The sequence below is a fragment of the Lepidochelys kempii genome, chromosome 1 (assembly GCF_965140285.1).
Source record: "Lepidochelys kempii isolate rLepKem1 chromosome 1, rLepKem1.hap1, whole genome shotgun sequence".
NCBI classification, from domain to species: domain Eukaryota; kingdom Metazoa; phylum Chordata; order Testudines; family Cheloniidae; genus Lepidochelys; species Lepidochelys kempii.
In genome coordinates this window covers 260,184,309-260,200,784 of record NC_136380.1, presented here as the reverse complement: position 1 = coordinate 260,200,784, position 16,476 = coordinate 260,184,309, and the positions used below count along the sequence as shown (strand labels likewise).

Genomic DNA, 16,476 nt, shown 5'->3' with positions numbered 1-16,476 from the left:
TGCGGCCATGCACGGTCCTCCTGTCAGGCAAATGATGATGATTATACGCTACATACCATTTTAATCAGCTGAAAGTGGGCTGCCAAGTTAGGTTTCTTTTAAACCAAGGCCTGGAGAGAAGGAAAAATGGGAGAGGAGGACAGTAGTCTTAACACAGTTAAAAAAAATCCCAAATATCTGGAAGGATCAAGAGTAGCTAATACGACTATGTGAATGGCAACACATTTGGCACTGTTTGGGTTACTGTGGCTAACTTCCAGTGATTATGTACATCAGAGATGGAATGTGAGGGTAGATAGGGGAAATCAATGTTTGGATGTGAATCACACACATCTAAACCGGCAGAAAAATTCAAGGATAGGGGCATTATCCAGGAAAGAAATGGGAAGAAGGGATGGAGAATTATTTTCATTCTGCCCAGAAATAACAACTGAGTCAGAAGATACAGCCTCCAGCTAAAAGTGTAACAAAACTAGAGAGAAGCAATAAAACAGCAAGACATACAACTGAGATGAGCAGCTGAGGCACTGGATACTGGGAGATATTCAAAACTTTGAATTGGCAGAGTGAGGGACAATTTTTATCTTGCATAGGAACTTCCCTCAAACGGAATCATTTTAAGGAGTAGAGAGCATCTAGATAAAATACTATTAGATTTAGAGGGGTTATAGTCCACCTAGCCTTCCCGTCCAAATCTTTCCTGTTCTGCTACTTACACAAATGATAGTAACACATAGTTGTAAGGAGGCTTGTTGTAGCTGTGTTGGTGCCAGGGTATTAGGGAGACAAGGTGGGTGAGGTAATATCTTTTATTGGACCAACTTCTGTTGGTGAGAGACAAACTTTCAAGCTTACACAGACCTGAAGAAGAACAAGAGAAGTTGGTCCAATTAAAGGTATTACCTTACCCACCTTGTCTCTCTAGTAACACACAGTGGCTAGCACTATGACACAAGAGCTCTGTTCTGTACCCACAAACCTACCTAAATTCCCTTACCTGGTGTGATTGCTGAGGCTGGATTTTAGAAACGCAAATTAAAGTCAGTGTAAATGAAAACCTCAGGTCTGTGTTAGAGGGCCAGGGATGAGCTTTGCTTCCCTGGACCTACATTCTAATAATAAGGAACGTGCTTTCCCCACACCTAGACCCTGATCCGTTTCATCTGTACCCCACACCATTCATTTATCAGCAACCTGGCCAATAGGGAAACGTTCTTTTCCAGACAAATGTAAATAACAAAATTGTTCCCACTGTTGGTGCTAAAAGACAGTTGGAATTTTTTAAAATTAATTTTTCTTCTGATGACAGATGCTGGATTAAAGTTTGGAGGCTGAAGTCCTCCAGCTGTTCCCAGAATAGGCAAGCCACATGGGCAAGGCAGCGTGAACTTTCTCCTCATACACTACCATCACCATGTGCCTCAACCCTGTCCTGAAGGGACAGTGTCTCTTAATAAATACAGTATGTAGCAATTACAGCACTTTGAATCTCCAAAATGCTTTACAAATATTAACTAATGAATCAGGAGTGAGAATTTGGGGTGAATTTTAATGGCTCATTCACGCCTTGGCTTCTTTGCTGAGGTGGCCCTTACTGTCAATGATGATGGCGGTTCTGTGATGTACGGTTTGGGGTCTCCCAGCTCATGTCACATAGGATACTACAAAGCATGGATGTTCTATTTGTGGGGGCAGTTCAGACAATAGTGCCAAAACTCTGGCTGCAGGGGGCATCTAGCTCATGGGGGCCCTATCCCAGCCGGGATGCTCCAGTGTGGTGTTTTGTAGAGAATAGTTGCTTTGTGCTGATTGAGAGCTCTATCAAGATAACTTTAAGCCCCTGGGGAATCTGGATGTTTTCCCTTTTATCACAGCCCTGACTGAAAGACAGTGCAGGTTTTTTTCCCCTTCTGATTTAAAGGAAATCTCCTGCCCCTATTCTTCCAACACTCTCAACAAATACACACACCAGTTCTGGACACGTTCACATCCCTCCCCAAACTGGCAGGGTTAGAAGTTTGATGCAAGCGTGGCAGACGCACAAACAAACAATCTTGGGCCTTGCCGCTGGGGTGTCAGTTGTATAATGTTGCAAAGGGCCCCAGACTCACCTGAACTGGCACCGTCTGTTGTTAAAGAACTGAAAGCAAATGTTGCAATAGTCACATACCTTTCAGAGTAGGGAAGGCTGAGAAAGAGTCTTTGCTTTGCTTCTGGTTGTTATAATTCCACACTTGCAGAATCTAAGATGAAATAAAATGATATTGAACAGCCTGCATTTCATAACAACACAGCCAGCTGGTTCTTGTCTTCAGATTAAGCGCTTACCCAAAGGTAGATGCTTCTGGAGCCATTCAAACCTTTCACCCTGTGCACCCTCCTCTCTTCACCATGAAGTTCAGCCAATCAGGCAGTCATCTGCAAACCACAAACCACGCAGGAACTTGCAGACATGACAGCTCACAGCCCGGGGCGTGGAGCTTAGTTAGTTTAGTATGGGTTTTGTTTTTTCACTGCCTGGGTTAAACCTATATCATAGGAGTTTTAGTGAATGCTACTGCAGTTCTGTGCTTTGGTTGCATTTGATGCATTCTCCTGTGCACCCCAAGATCTATTTATTGCTTTGGGTTTGAATTTAGGACTGACAGGTCCCAAGTCTCCTTTTTGAACCAGGTGGGGCTATTAAAATTTAGCCTGATCGCCTCTCATTCAAGTCAACAACATGGCAAATGGGATAGCCACAGTGTCACTAGCATTCTAATGTGTGGGTATGTCTACCACCAAAACTCCCCCTTCAAGTTGATATCGTCCATCATGTGCATGTATGTGTGAATGTGCATATGTCTCCGTTAAGAGAGAGTGAGAGAACTCATAGGTAGCGCTGAGGTGGGGGAGCACACCACAGTGAGAGGGGTGGGTGGGTGGAAAAGAAGCAGCACTATAGACCAAGAGATTTTAGCAACCTGTGAAATGAGTGTGACTTGGGATGTGTGTTTTGGCTGCATGCAAGGGGGTGCAAAGCTCTCATTTCCCGTAAGTGGCGGTCTAGTTGGGAAAACGTGTTAATTCATTTATCAATACATCAGTTCAGACACTCGGGGGAGGGGTTATTGCGTTAACTTGGAGAGGTTATTGCATTAACTAGATGACCTCCTGAGGTCCCTTCCAGCCCTGATATTCTATGATTCTACGATCTGGATGAGGGGATTGAGATCTGGAGGAGGCAGCACTAGTGACTATCCAAGGTTGGTGCTACGGCCTCCCCGCAACTTTGAATTTCACCTTTGTTTAGACTGTGAAATGTTTATGGATTAAAAAAAAAGTATAAAAATAAAACCATAAAAAAGGCAGGGGAGAGCTTTCCTGTTGTATTAGGGAGGCCTGAAAATCTATTGATTGCTGAAATTAAGGCGCGGAGCCTAGCAGAAGTTGAAGGTGTGTCAGTCAAATGCTCACCTCCCCACCCCACCATTACAAAATGTGGCAGAGCAGTCCTTGCTCCTTTCAGCAGGTTTCCCAGGGCTGGTAAGGCAGAGGAATAGCTAGAATTCTGATTGGATGTGATGAAGGGGTGGGGCTTGGAAGGTGATTGACAGCCGCTTTGAATGCAAGATGAGGGAAGAACAGTGGGTACGAGCATTCTGATTGGAAGAGGACAGGGAGAGGCGGGCCTTTGCAGCTGATTGATGGCAGTTTGAATTTTAAGTGGGAAAACGATGCCTACCGGTCGCTACTGCTAAGTTTTCCTCAGGTAATGAGGGTGGGGTGCAAGCCCAGCAATGTGAAGCCTTTGCCTGGGCCTGTATGTGCACATGAACCCCGGTGCCCTCAGCCACTTAACCCCACTCGTTAATGAGAGCGGGGCGGGGTCTCTCCCTGTTTAAAGCTTGTCTTGCCCCTGCTGGGGCATCTCCAGGGCTAGAGAGAGTCATGTGCTGTGTCCTGTTTTTACCTGCAGTCGTGTGTGTCTGGGGGAGGCGGGGGCATCCCCTGTTCAGGAGCCCCCCGTGGCTGCCCTCTCCTAGATGTCGCCTGCCTTCACAGCCATCCTCTCAGTGAGCCACATTGCTGGGAGCAGCCACTGACGGCAGAGAACTGGCAGGTCTAGCCTTACGCTCCCCTGGGAGTGGGGCTGGATTTAGGATTGTGAGGAGCTGCCCCCCACCCCAGGGGTTGTTTCTGGAGTGGGGAGCGCACCTCAATCCCTCCCTTCTGGTTCCACAACTCTCCTACTGCACAAGGCCTGGCACAGCTCCAGCTGAGTGGTCATCTGTAGTAACACCCATCTGCCTGCAAGTGGGGGTTGTTCTGTCAACCATGGGCTCCCTTAAATGGCAGGTTTAATGGATCCAAAGCCAGCTCTCGCTGAACTTCCATGCAAGACACCTGCTGATGTGTCTGGAAACCATCATTATTACAGGCAGGTATGGAACCTAGATAAGAATGTAGAAACGGCCATACTGGGTCAGACCAAAGGTCCATCTAGGCCAGTATCCTGTCTTCCCACAATGGTCAATGCCAGGTGCTCCAGAGGGAATGAACAGAACAGGTAATTATCAGGTGATCCATCCCTGTCTCCTATTCTCAGCTTCTGGCAAACAGAGGCTAAGGACACCATACCTGCCCATTCTGGCTAATAGCCATTGATGGACCTACTCTCCATGAACTTATCTAGTTCTTTTTTGATTCCTGTTATAGTCTTGGCCTTCACAACATCCTCTGGCAAGGAGTTCCACAGGTTGACTGTGTGTGAAAAAATACTTCCTTTTGTTTTAAACCTGCCTCCTATTAATTTCATTTGGTGACCCCTAGTTCTCGTGTTGTTTACTTTCTCCACACCAGCCATGATTTTATAGACCTCTATCATATTCCCCCTTAGTTGGCTCCTTTCCAAGCTGAAAAGTCCCAGTCTTATTAATTGCTCCTCATACAGAAGCTGTTCTGTGCCCCTAATAATTTTTGTTGCCATTTTCTGAACCTTTTCCAATTCCAATATATCCTTTTTGAGATGGGGTGACCAGATATGCACACAGTATTCAAGATGTGGGCGTACCATGGATTTATATAGGGGCAATATGATATTTTCGGTCTTATTATCTATCCCTTTCTTAATGATTCCCAACATTCTGTTCGCTTTTTTGACAGCTGCTGCACATTGAGTGGGTTTTCAGAGAACTAGCCACAACGATTCCAAGATCTCTTTCTGCCATATTGAATCATCAGACCCATGGTCCACCTAGCCTAGTACCTTGTCTCTGGCAGCAGCTAGTACCAGCTGTTTCAGTGCCAGAGGAGGTGAAAGAAACCCTGCAGCAGGCACTAATGGAATAACCTGACATAAGGAGAAGTTTCTCCCTGCTAGTGAGATGTTGGCTTGATGGTTTGAAAACAGGATTTAAAACGTACACATTTTTTTGTAGACCGTGAGCCAAAAAATCATCATTTGGTGAAACTGAAATAAAATCATAAAAGTTCCTGAAGTGGGATCCCCAGATTTCTGGATTTCATGCACTCACTGTTACACTTGTGCTTTAGGTCTAGTTTCTAAATGGGAATCCCTTTTGAGGGTTCATCAGCACTGCTCATAGCTTGGCCAAATAAGTTATTGCAGAGCTACACTCAGCCTAACCTCCCAGATGCCAACAAGGGTTAAAGTGAGGTTCTCTTAGGTCTCCCGGCCATTGCTGAGTTTGGGAGCAATCCGGCAGATCTGGACAAAATCAGTCTGTGTCTTTCATGTGGTAGCACAGACACACTAATCCCAGAGATGGCTGGCTCAGGTAATGAGCGACAGGATGCGAGAACCAAATATTGATTTTTTGATTAGTAGCACAAAAGACTAACTATGAGGCACAGTTTCATTTACATGACATTATGTTTATGATATGAACTGATAAACAACAACAAAAAACAGAAAAAAAATCACAGCTACATCCAGTTTGTGGTCCTTAACTATTCATTTCCTGGCTGTACAGTTTAGCTTTAATGTTATTTAAATTAAATTGTGCATATCAAGTTTTCTATTTTTAGCAGGAATATATTTTAGTTTAATGATCTGGGTTTAATTATGAATAAATAATTGTTACATAGTTTTAATCAGGTACACTGTTCTTTAAGATATGATCCAGGGTGTTGAGTAAATAAGTAATTCTAGGTATTTTTAAAAAGCATAATATTTATTATGTAGACCTAGGAGTCCTATGTAATGTTGCCCCCAAATGTTGTACTGTGATGCCGTGACCCAGCATTGCATTGATTTTTGTATCCCCAATATATTTCTTGACATCTAATGTGAGCTGCAGGTTTGTACTGATGTTGCCCATGCTGTTCCTGTTCTGCAAATAGAAAACTTCAAGCTGTTACTCTTGAACCTTTCACTATCAGTAAATTCACCTTAACAAACAAACAAACAAACTTACATGCCTAGCTTGGAAGTCATAGAACACCATGTCAAAAGTAAGTCCAGCCCCACAGAAATCAAGATGAGTGGGGAGACCCACACCAGGAGGACAAAGGCACTGGTGCTAAGTGTTCAACTCCAGCAGGTTATGATTCTAATAGTTATCTAATCAACTTGTAAAAAACAGATCAATATGTGCTGCTACATAACCACTGTCACAGTGCATCAGTGCACCAAAACAAAGAAAGACACAAAGGCAGGAGAGAAATCCTGCTGTCAGGGTTCCCTCGCCACTCTGAACTCTAGGGTACAGATGTGGGGACCCACATGAAAGAACCCCTAAGCTTATTTTTACCAGCTTAGGTTAAAACTTCCCCAAGGCACAAATTCTTTGCCCTTGGGCGGTATGCTGCCACCACCAAGTGATTTAACAAAGAATTAGGGAAAGGACCACTTGGAGTTCCTATTCCCCCAAGCCCCTACACCCCCTTTCCTGGGGAGGCTTGAGAATCATATCCTAACCAATTGGTTACAAAGTAATCGCAGACCCAAACCCCTGGGTCTTAGGACAATAGAGAAATCAGTCAGGTTTTTAAAAGAAGGATTTTATTTTAAAAAAAGGTAAAAATCACCTCTGTAAAATCAGGATGGAAAATAACTTTACAGGGTAACAAAAGATTCAAAAACACAGCAGAATTTCCTCTAGGCTTAGTTTTAAAGTTACAAAAACCAGGAGTAAACCTCCCTCCAGCAAAGGAAAAATTTACAAGCAGAACAAAAGATAATGTAACATGCCTTGCCGGGCTTTTACTTACAATTTGTAATCTGAGAGACTTTTAGGATGGTTTATAGGAGAAGGAGTTTTCTGACCTGATGCTTCTCTGCTTCCCAAGAGAACACACCAAAACAAAGCCTCCCCCACAAGATTTGAAAGTATCTTCTTTCCCCATTGGTCCTTTTGGTCAGGTGCCAACCAGGTTATTTGAACTTCTTAACCCCTTACAGGTAAGGAGGAATTCTAGGCTACCCTTAGCAGTATGGTTATGACACCTGCTGTGACTGAAATTTTTAATAGCTTCATTGAAACATACTATAACATCATTTTTTTCTCTGCAGGAGTGAGACAGATAAAAATTGACTCCATTTGAAGTGCAAACAAGAGAGAGAAGCAGGGAGTTGTAAACTATGCAGTACCCTCCTCAGACAGATTCTTTTTGCTCTCCAGGTTCCCAGCACTTGCAGTTATCGCCCTCTACAATATCTTAATTAAACCAATATATTTTCCATCCAACTTACTTGAAGTTGTGTATACTTTGATAAAAAGGTTAATTATCTCCTTTATTTTAAAAATTGAAAAGGTAACATTTGGTGTTTTGCTTCAGATTCATGCCTATCCCTGCCATTGTGTTAAAAATCCAACATTGAATGAATCAATCAAAATAATAGAAGTCGGAGTGGACAAAGGTGTTGGTGGATGTGGGGAAGCAAGGTGGAAAACAAACACATTTGTTATGAATTTTAATATTTTGCCTTTTGTGTGCATAAAATCTGATTACACATTGTCTCCCTCATTGTGGCTGGGCACTTGTCAGGGCTTGAAATCAATTTGATACATGATCATGACAGCCTTTGCTGGTGACTCAGTTGGGAACTGCACAGAGACCTACCCACCCTCATGATAACTAATGAAAAGAAGGAAGGGGAATGGGTTCATCTCATAAAGCTGTGAATTGACAATTCGCAGGCTTTGTTTAAATTGTTTGGAGGCTGTGTTCCCTTTTTATGCTATCACTGCCTCAACTAAAATACACCCCCCTGTTGCGTATGCCAGCTGTGAAAGCTGACAAATCCAAGATGATCAGTAGAGAATCTCTATTCAGTTTAGCAGAGCAGTCCTCAGCTAAATGGAACCCTGTTTTTCCTTCCTCTACCCTCCCTCTCCAATTTAGAGGAGCAGAAGAGAGAAGGGTCACTGCAGAGTGACATGAGACCATTTCCTCCCTGCATGCATAAACTGCCCTGGCAGTATAATTTAACTTCTGCAGGCCCAAGTCTGAATCTGGTATTTGAACTCTGGTCTCTTGTATGTGTGAGCAAAGTACTAACTACAGGGGCACCATACAAGCGACCTGGAGCTCTGGTTTAACAATGGAAGGTATGGTCTAGTTTTAGTTAAGTTTGCTAGATAATTAAATGTTCTATCCCTTCTTCCACCTTCAGTGACTTTACTATTCTTGACAAACACCTAATAATAAATAATGATCACTAATAACTATATTTAACACTTATACAGATGAGTAAACTGAAGTACAGAGAGATTAAGTGTCTTGCCCAAGGTCAGCAAATTAATAACAAGGCCGTTAAGTAGAACACAGGTCATCTTCCTTCCAGTTTGTTGCCCTACTGCAGTCTTTCCTAAGGAGAACCTAAGTATCCCCTTCACTGTATTCTCACCCTTGCGGCCATTAATCATAGTTGCCATACTTCTGGTTAGGGACAAGTAGGATGGGTCTCCTTTTTGGGCTAGGTAGGACCAGAAGGTAATGCTCTATGATTGCAATCATAGTGCTCCCAATGTTCGCTGGCCCCTATTGTTAAGAAACTGATCATTATATCAGCCTTCCCCTCTTCCTCCAAAATGTTGAGTGGATAACAAGTTACACGTGTTCCTTGTATTGTTCTGTTTGCAGAATCATTGTGGTTTGCTGAGGTGGAGACAGGGACAGCAGCACAGGCGTCTCTTACCTACTTTATCAGCTGAGCAACCTGTCATCTCCATGGCACTCAGGAGGCACATGAAGAACTTTGTGAAAAATTATTCTGATTCTGAGGTTAAAGTCAGGGAAGCAACCTCTAATGACCCATGGGGTCCCTCTAGTTCACTAATGTTAGAGATCAGTGACCTGACATACAATACAGTTTCTCTTTTGGAGATTATGAACATGATATGGCACAGGATGAACGACCAGGGAAAGAACTGGAGGCATGTGTATAAATCCCTCATGCTCTTGGATTATCTCATCAAGAATGGATCAAAGAAAGTCATACAGCATTGTCAAGAGGGGCTCTTTAACATTCAGACATTAAAGGACTTTCATTATATAGATGAGGCTGGAAAGGATCAAGGTAAATGTAGCTTGACAAGGCCTGTCAATTAAAATTAAGAAGGTTTTTGGGGGGATTATTTAAACTAATTGCTGGGGAAAATATAGCAAGTAATTATGGCTGCACTGAAGGAAAATGCACAGGAAGGGGATATGGAGGAGCAATTTACCATGGTAGCGAAAAAAAGGATACATAAAAATGCTCCCATCTCTCACATATAAAAAGAAAGGGTAAAATCCCAGCACTATTGAGGTCAAAGAGGCCAGAATTTCAACCCGTGTGCCTATGCACTGTTGAAAGACGTTTAAATGCAAATATGGGTGAGGTGGAATGCTTGGAACTGGGAGAAGATTAGCATGCCATTTCTGAAAAATGGTGAGATGAGAATACGCAAGAGTATACCATAATACCTGACTATAAAATATATATTGAAATATGTTAGACTGTAGATATGAGGGTGTAGTACTTCACATAGAAATTCTCTTGACAGTATACGGAAACCTAAGGGGAGAAGACTGTGAGGTAGCAACGATTTAGCTACAAACCTCAGAATATAAGAACATTAATAAGACAGTGGTGTAACTGATATGGTTGCTCAGTGCAGTGCCTCTTAAGGGATGAAGGGTATGTCTACATAGCAGTTGAGAGGGGGCTTCCCAGTGTTGGTGGACAGACACATGCTAGTTCTGCTCAAGCTATTGTGGCAAGGCACCTCCTTCGTCTCGTCAGACTTAGCACTTCTCCCTCTGGCGATGGCAGGCCTGGGGTAAATCAGCCACACTTTGCCTTCCACTTTCTGTGCTCCTTTGGCTGTGTTTTCAGGGTAGGCCCCAGGGTTGGCCTAAGGGGTGATCCTTCACCAAACAAAAAGGAAACAGTCTCGTAAACACAAAAACAAAATGGGATACCTTCCCTGCCTCCTCCCTGGGGCAGGGTATCATCCTGTTGCTTGCCCTGGGGTGTCAGTCCTTCCCCCAGCAGGCACTTGGGTTTGGCTGTTCCCCTATGGGAAGGAGCACAGCCTCTCAGCCTGGAAGAGCTTGTTTCCCTGCTGACAGTAGCCTGGCAGTAGCTTGTCTCTCTCTCCCCAGAGGAGGGGTTTTTAAAGGCCCCAGGCAGCCCTTAATTGGATTCAGGTGTCCCTAATTGACCTGAGGTAATCCCTTCTCAGCTTGTAGGAAAAAGGGCCTGTAACCTTCTGGGCTAATATATCGGCCTTTCAGGACCCTCTTGCAGCCGTGGGGCCTGACTTTGTCACACTATTGTGCTAAAAACAGCAGTGTGGCTGTGGGAACTCAGGCTAGCCATCTGAGCATGTACCCACGGGGTCATTCAGGATTGTACTTGGGCAGCTAGCCCACAGCTATTTTTAGCGTACAAGCTTGACCAGAGCTAACGCATGGCTGTCTACCTGTTCTAGGAAGCACAATTCCAGCTGCTGCATAGATATACCCTCAGTAGTATGCCATGTGTACCGTGACTCAGAGGCAAATGCTGAAGGAACTACAGCATGTAGTATTTAGCCCTGATATGGCATATCAAAGGCCTTGGTTAAGAAGTTCATGGAGGATAGACCCATCAATGGCTATTAGCCAGGATGGGCAGGGATGCAAAATCATGCTCTGAAGTGACCCTAGCCTCGGTTTGCCAGAAGCTGGGAAGGGCAACACGGGATGGATCACTTGATGATTACCTGTTCTGTTTATTCCCTCTGAAGCACCTGGCATTGACCATTGTCAGAAGACAGGATACTGGGCTAGATGGAACATTGGTCTGACCCAGTATGGCTATTCTTATGTTCTTAAGGGTTACTGAGCCACTAAATAATGGTTACAATAATATAATTAAATTTGTCATTAGTGCAGGGTTGGATCATGCTAGACTAATAGATTTCAGGTCAGTATGCCAGTGAAATTTATCATATTTAAAAGTAAACACTTGATGTTTGCCTTTGGGCATGTTTGCCATCAGAACTTGAGTACACTGGCCCACCTCAGGAATAATGAAAGTAAAGTCAGTTTGAGAATTTGATGGCATAGGGAACTGGGATATGTGGCCTTTTATCTTTATTATCACCATAATCTCTAGGTCTCCGGTTCCAGTCTGGCGTAGGCGCCGACTCCACGGGGCCTCATGGAAGGAGTGGAGTGGGGGCGGGGATCGAGCACCCACGGGAAAGAGGGGAAGTTGGCGCCTATGCAGTCTGGGACAGGTTGGTAACAACTGAAAGTTCTTACCATCCAATATATGTTTAGTGACCTTTGTGAAATAAATTGGAAGCTGCAGTCCAATTCATAGCAGAAAAGTGTACATATTACAAAAAGAACCACCCAGTTTCATACTAATTAATCCACTGGCTGGCAATCTCAACAGGGAGACGGTGAAACTGAATAGAGGCCACAATAAACAAACTTCCCATCATCTAGCCCTAGAAGTGATTTTTCCAGGGTATTACTGATGACATATTGATAGGGTGGTGTAGGAATCTTGTCCTGTCACTGCCCATGATGCACCTGTTGTACATATAAATAGAAGACTTACCTGTGTTAGGTTTTATCAGTCTGGAAACTTCCATGAGGACTAAATTAATTTAAAAAAAAAAAGCCAGTTTAAGTATACTGTAATGAAGAATGAAACATGGATAAAAGCCTGGGGGAGGGGTTAGTTAAAAGTAAATAAAATTAACGATGGGAGGCAGTATGACCTAGTAGATAACACACTGGACTGGAACCCAGAAAACCTGATTCAGCCACTGTCCTCCTGGGTGACCTTGGGCAAGTCACTTCACCTCCTGAACCTCAGTTTCCCCATCTGTGAAAAGGAGATAATGATATTTACCCTCCTTTGTAAAGTACTTTGAGATATACTGATGAAAAGTACTATGTAAAAACTAGGTTATATTATTACCCTCATGTTATATTTGGTAAACATTTCCTTTAAAAAAACTGCCATACCCATGAATTGCCAGAAAATACTAAAACCAAAAAAACCCCTGAAATAACATAGGTCTTAATTAGAACCAGGGTTATTTACACAGGAGACAGAATTGCTCATCAAGTCAATTTGCTTTTGGGGAAACAACTACATGGATTATAGTATTATGTATAAAACTTATTCCTGATGTGCTGATCCATGAAATTACAGTTAATTTTGTTGAAATGGACCATTATAATTTTAAACAGAAGTGAAAGAAAATGAGAAAAAAGGAGGCAAACTGCTAGGAGCTGAACTTCAAAGACAAGATTAAATTATTAATAAGAATGCAGCACTGCTGGGAGCAGCATGAGCTGGTAGATGAAGCTACTGGCCTGTTGGCTCTGAGATCCAACCATGCATCCACCTTACCATAGTAAATTAGATGAATTATTGGCAGTGATGGGCTTATCACACTGGGCAATTCATGTTCCCATGTGATGTATGTAAAAGTGAATTCCAGCTGATAAAAGCTTAATACTGCTCCTACTAGCTTTGAAATGCCAACTATTTGTATCTGTCCTGCAGGACAAAATGATCACACCATGATGCTAAATCATGACACTGCTATAGCTCAGTTTTCATGTAATGATGTTGCAGCAGTGCATAATGATGTTGCTTCATTTCATATTGCTATGAGAATGAGATTAAATAAATTCAAGACCATTTAATCATACTACAAGAATCTGAGGGTCATGGGACTCAGATTTATGAAAACTAGAACTGTCGCATGACAATCAGCATTTCAGTGGTGCTCTCACAGCTGTCTCAACAAAGGAGAAAGTGTCTCCATCTCACCACTGTTTAAATCTGTGGTGGTATGCAGGTCAAATCGCAGAACAAACCCAGTGGAAATCCACTGACTGAGTTATGTAATGTCAGTTTGCAGTGCCTGGACATCCCAGTTAACAGAAACAACATCCTGAAACTATCAGCTTCAAATACAATAAATTAAATAAAGCTGGTCACTCTACTTAGGAGAATGCCAGGACAGAATTCACTTGGTGGGTCATCCGACTTTGAGATTAGAGGAGCTATCAAATTCAATGTTTGAAGCAGTTATGGGGGGAGAGAGAGTAATATACATTAGTAGAACATCTTAATACTGGATTCTTATAATTATGTGTACCTCAGTAAGATAGATCTAGAAACACAGAAGATACGGAGTACCAATGCCTGATACCTGCCAACAGAGGGATTCAGTCACGTGTTAAGGTTCCCCACTCAAAACACCAGAAAGAGGAGCAACATTCCCTCGTCCCTTCCACCTCCCAGGGTTCTGCCAGTATAAGAAGGATCATCATGACATACAGTCGTTTCTATGTTTGTTTCCCTGATAACTATTGCAACCAGTGAATTTGATGCACCTTTCTGTTTCATTGTTGTACCAGCCCCTCAATGAATTCAGACCTGTGAATCTCCTAAGCAGAATCAACAGCTTTATTTAACTGACTCCATTACAGCTGGTAGTTTGGGGATGTTGTTTCACAGATAGGCGCCGACTCCGTGGATGCTCCAGGGCTGGAGCACCCACGGGGAAAAATTAGTGGGTGCTCTGCACCCACCAGCAGCCAAGCTCCCCGCCCCACCTCATCTCACCTCTGCCTCCTCCCCTGAGCGCACCATGTCCCCGCTCCTCCACCTACCTCCCAGTGCTTGCCGCCACCAAACAGCTGTAGCAAGCTCTAGGAGGGAGGAGCGGGAACGTGGCGCACTCAGGGAGGAGGCGGAGCGGGGATTTGGGGAAGGGGTTGGAATGGGGGCAGGAGGGAGAAGGGCGGGGTGGAGTCAGGGCGAGGCCGGGGGCAGAGGGGGGTCGAGCACCCATCGGCGCCAGAAGAAGTCGGCACCTATGGTTTAAACACATGCTAAACACAGTCGATTTTTTAGAAGAATACAAAAAAAGTGTGTCTTTTTCCCTCTCTAGACAAATTCATTTTGATAGGATAATGTCGTCTCTTCTGAAAGAGATCTTTAATCCTTCACATCTTCCTTGGACCCTAGCATTTTTGGGCTTGACAATCTTTTCCAGAGATTGAAGATGAAAAGCACTTCAGCGTCTTTCTTTGTTCCCTATAACTCACATTGACACTAATACTCCCTTGTCACTACACACAACCATAGCCAAATTTATTAGAAAAACCCTACATACTTGTGCCAGCCTACTGGTGGCAGTGTTTTGCACTGCCATACAGAAGGCTCAGAGCTTATGGACTGGCAAGGCCCGACAGAGACAATACACTAATGCACCAAAGAGGCAAGGAGGAATTCTGTTTGAACACTTTTCTGACCAAAGGAATAGCATCCTGCTAATAGCATTTAGCCAGAATAATGGGCTGCTACAAAGCTGGTCCTTGGAAGAAATAAAGGGAGGAAAAACCTCAAAGACCTTAACCTAAAAACATACTTCAGTTTATGAACCACACATGCAGTGTCTTAAACTCTTGTCAGACGCTTACAAAGTAAGTCTACTAAAGACAACTGCTTACTGAGATCTTGTTTTTTTGGCTCATTGTTCTATGGTTATAAACAGCTCAGCATCCTTAGCAATTTGCACTTGTCTGTAGTTGCTGGGGCCCATGATATATCCAGTTGGTCCTCATTACAGAATGGGATGGTGGTTTTCTAACATATTTACCAAGTATTTCTTTTCTTTAAATTAAACCTAATTACTTCAACAGGTTATCACATCAGAGAAAAGTCTAAGCAAGTCAGTGCCTTGTTAACAGATGACCAACTGCTACATAATGAACGTGAGATAGCACGTAGAACTAGGCAGCGGACCTCCTATGCAATGCTATTGCCTAAGAAGACCACTACCAAGGACTGTTTACCAACAATGTCTGCCTCTGAGCCCATACCAGAGCTTCCTGATTCACTCAAACTTCAAGGTAAGCACCTCAGGCTTAAACTGCAAATTTACATGTGCCAATACTTTAGCCACGGGTGGGTGGGCTTTGCGGGTGGGCTTTGCATTTCAGTAAACAATCTAAAAAGATTACACTGCAGAATGTAGCGATGAAGGGCTTAAGAGTCAAGAGAGGAGGCGAAGTTTGCAGGAGCAAAATGATGGGTCTTTCTGCACTACCTTTTCATTTGTCAATCTCAAATGAAATGGACTTTGGGGTTTTGTGGTATTCTAACGTATTTACTAGTGAACATGTCGTCTTCTCAGACAATCTCCACCCCATTTTGCATGGCGTGGTATGATTAATAATCTTTACTCAGGACTGAAATATCAGGGGATAATGGTGGTAATTTGATAAAAGTCCATAGGGGACCCAGATTTGGAATAGCAAAGAGGTGCTGTAGGTCAGCACTGAGGTGCATTGGCAGAGATGTATGGAGGGTACTAGTACTGGAATAGCAAGAAATACTGCCTGTCAGTGTTATGGAACAAGCAGAGCAGTGCAAGGATATAGGGACTTAAATAGGAAAGGGTGCAGTGAGTAAGAATTAGGTACATTAGCAGAACCAAGGTCAAGATGGCAAAACTGGAATAACAGGAATCCTGTAGAGATCAGTATTGAAACACACTGGTAGAGGTGAGGGAGAGGGAGTAATAGCACACCAGTGTGGCATTATGCTTGACTCCAGACAGTACTGACAGTCTTCAGTTTTGAGACTACTGAAATTCATCCAAACTGTACAACATATATAGGAAAAAGGAAGAAGTTGATTCTTTAAATTGGGCTGTGTTTTTAAAAAAAAATCCCCAATGTTCAGGCTGATCATTCCTTTCAGACTGAATTGTCAGATGGTATCCACAGTGAAATAACGTGTGAATAAAGTGACTGTATCCTGGTGTGAACTAAACCAATGTGGCTCTATGTCAACAAACGGAGAAAGATGGCCTGTTACAGGTACATTTATTTTCAGAGGTTTGAGTCCTGCCTTTATCCATATTATACGTGAGAATCTAAAAAGCATCAAGGCTATCCATCCATGAGTAAATAAGTCCACATAAAATTTTGTTAAATTATAAAATGAAAGTAAGG

General features: G+C 43.1%; 1 protein-coding gene across 1 annotated transcript in view; it reads right to left on the bottom strand.

Moving 5' to 3' along the window:
• Window positions 1-7,284, bottom strand: part of GRAP2 (GRB2 related adaptor protein 2) — a 44,470-nt gene extending 37,186 nt beyond the window's left edge. The window contains exons 1-2 of the mRNA XM_073327016.1: window positions 7,216-7,284; window positions 2,171-2,243 (exon numbers count right to left, since the gene is read on the bottom strand). The gene's annotated coding sequence lies outside the window, so the exon portion shown is untranslated. The remainder of the gene's footprint in view (window positions 1-2,170; window positions 2,244-7,215) is intronic.
• Between the last annotated feature and the right edge of the window lie 9,192 nt (window positions 7,285-16,476).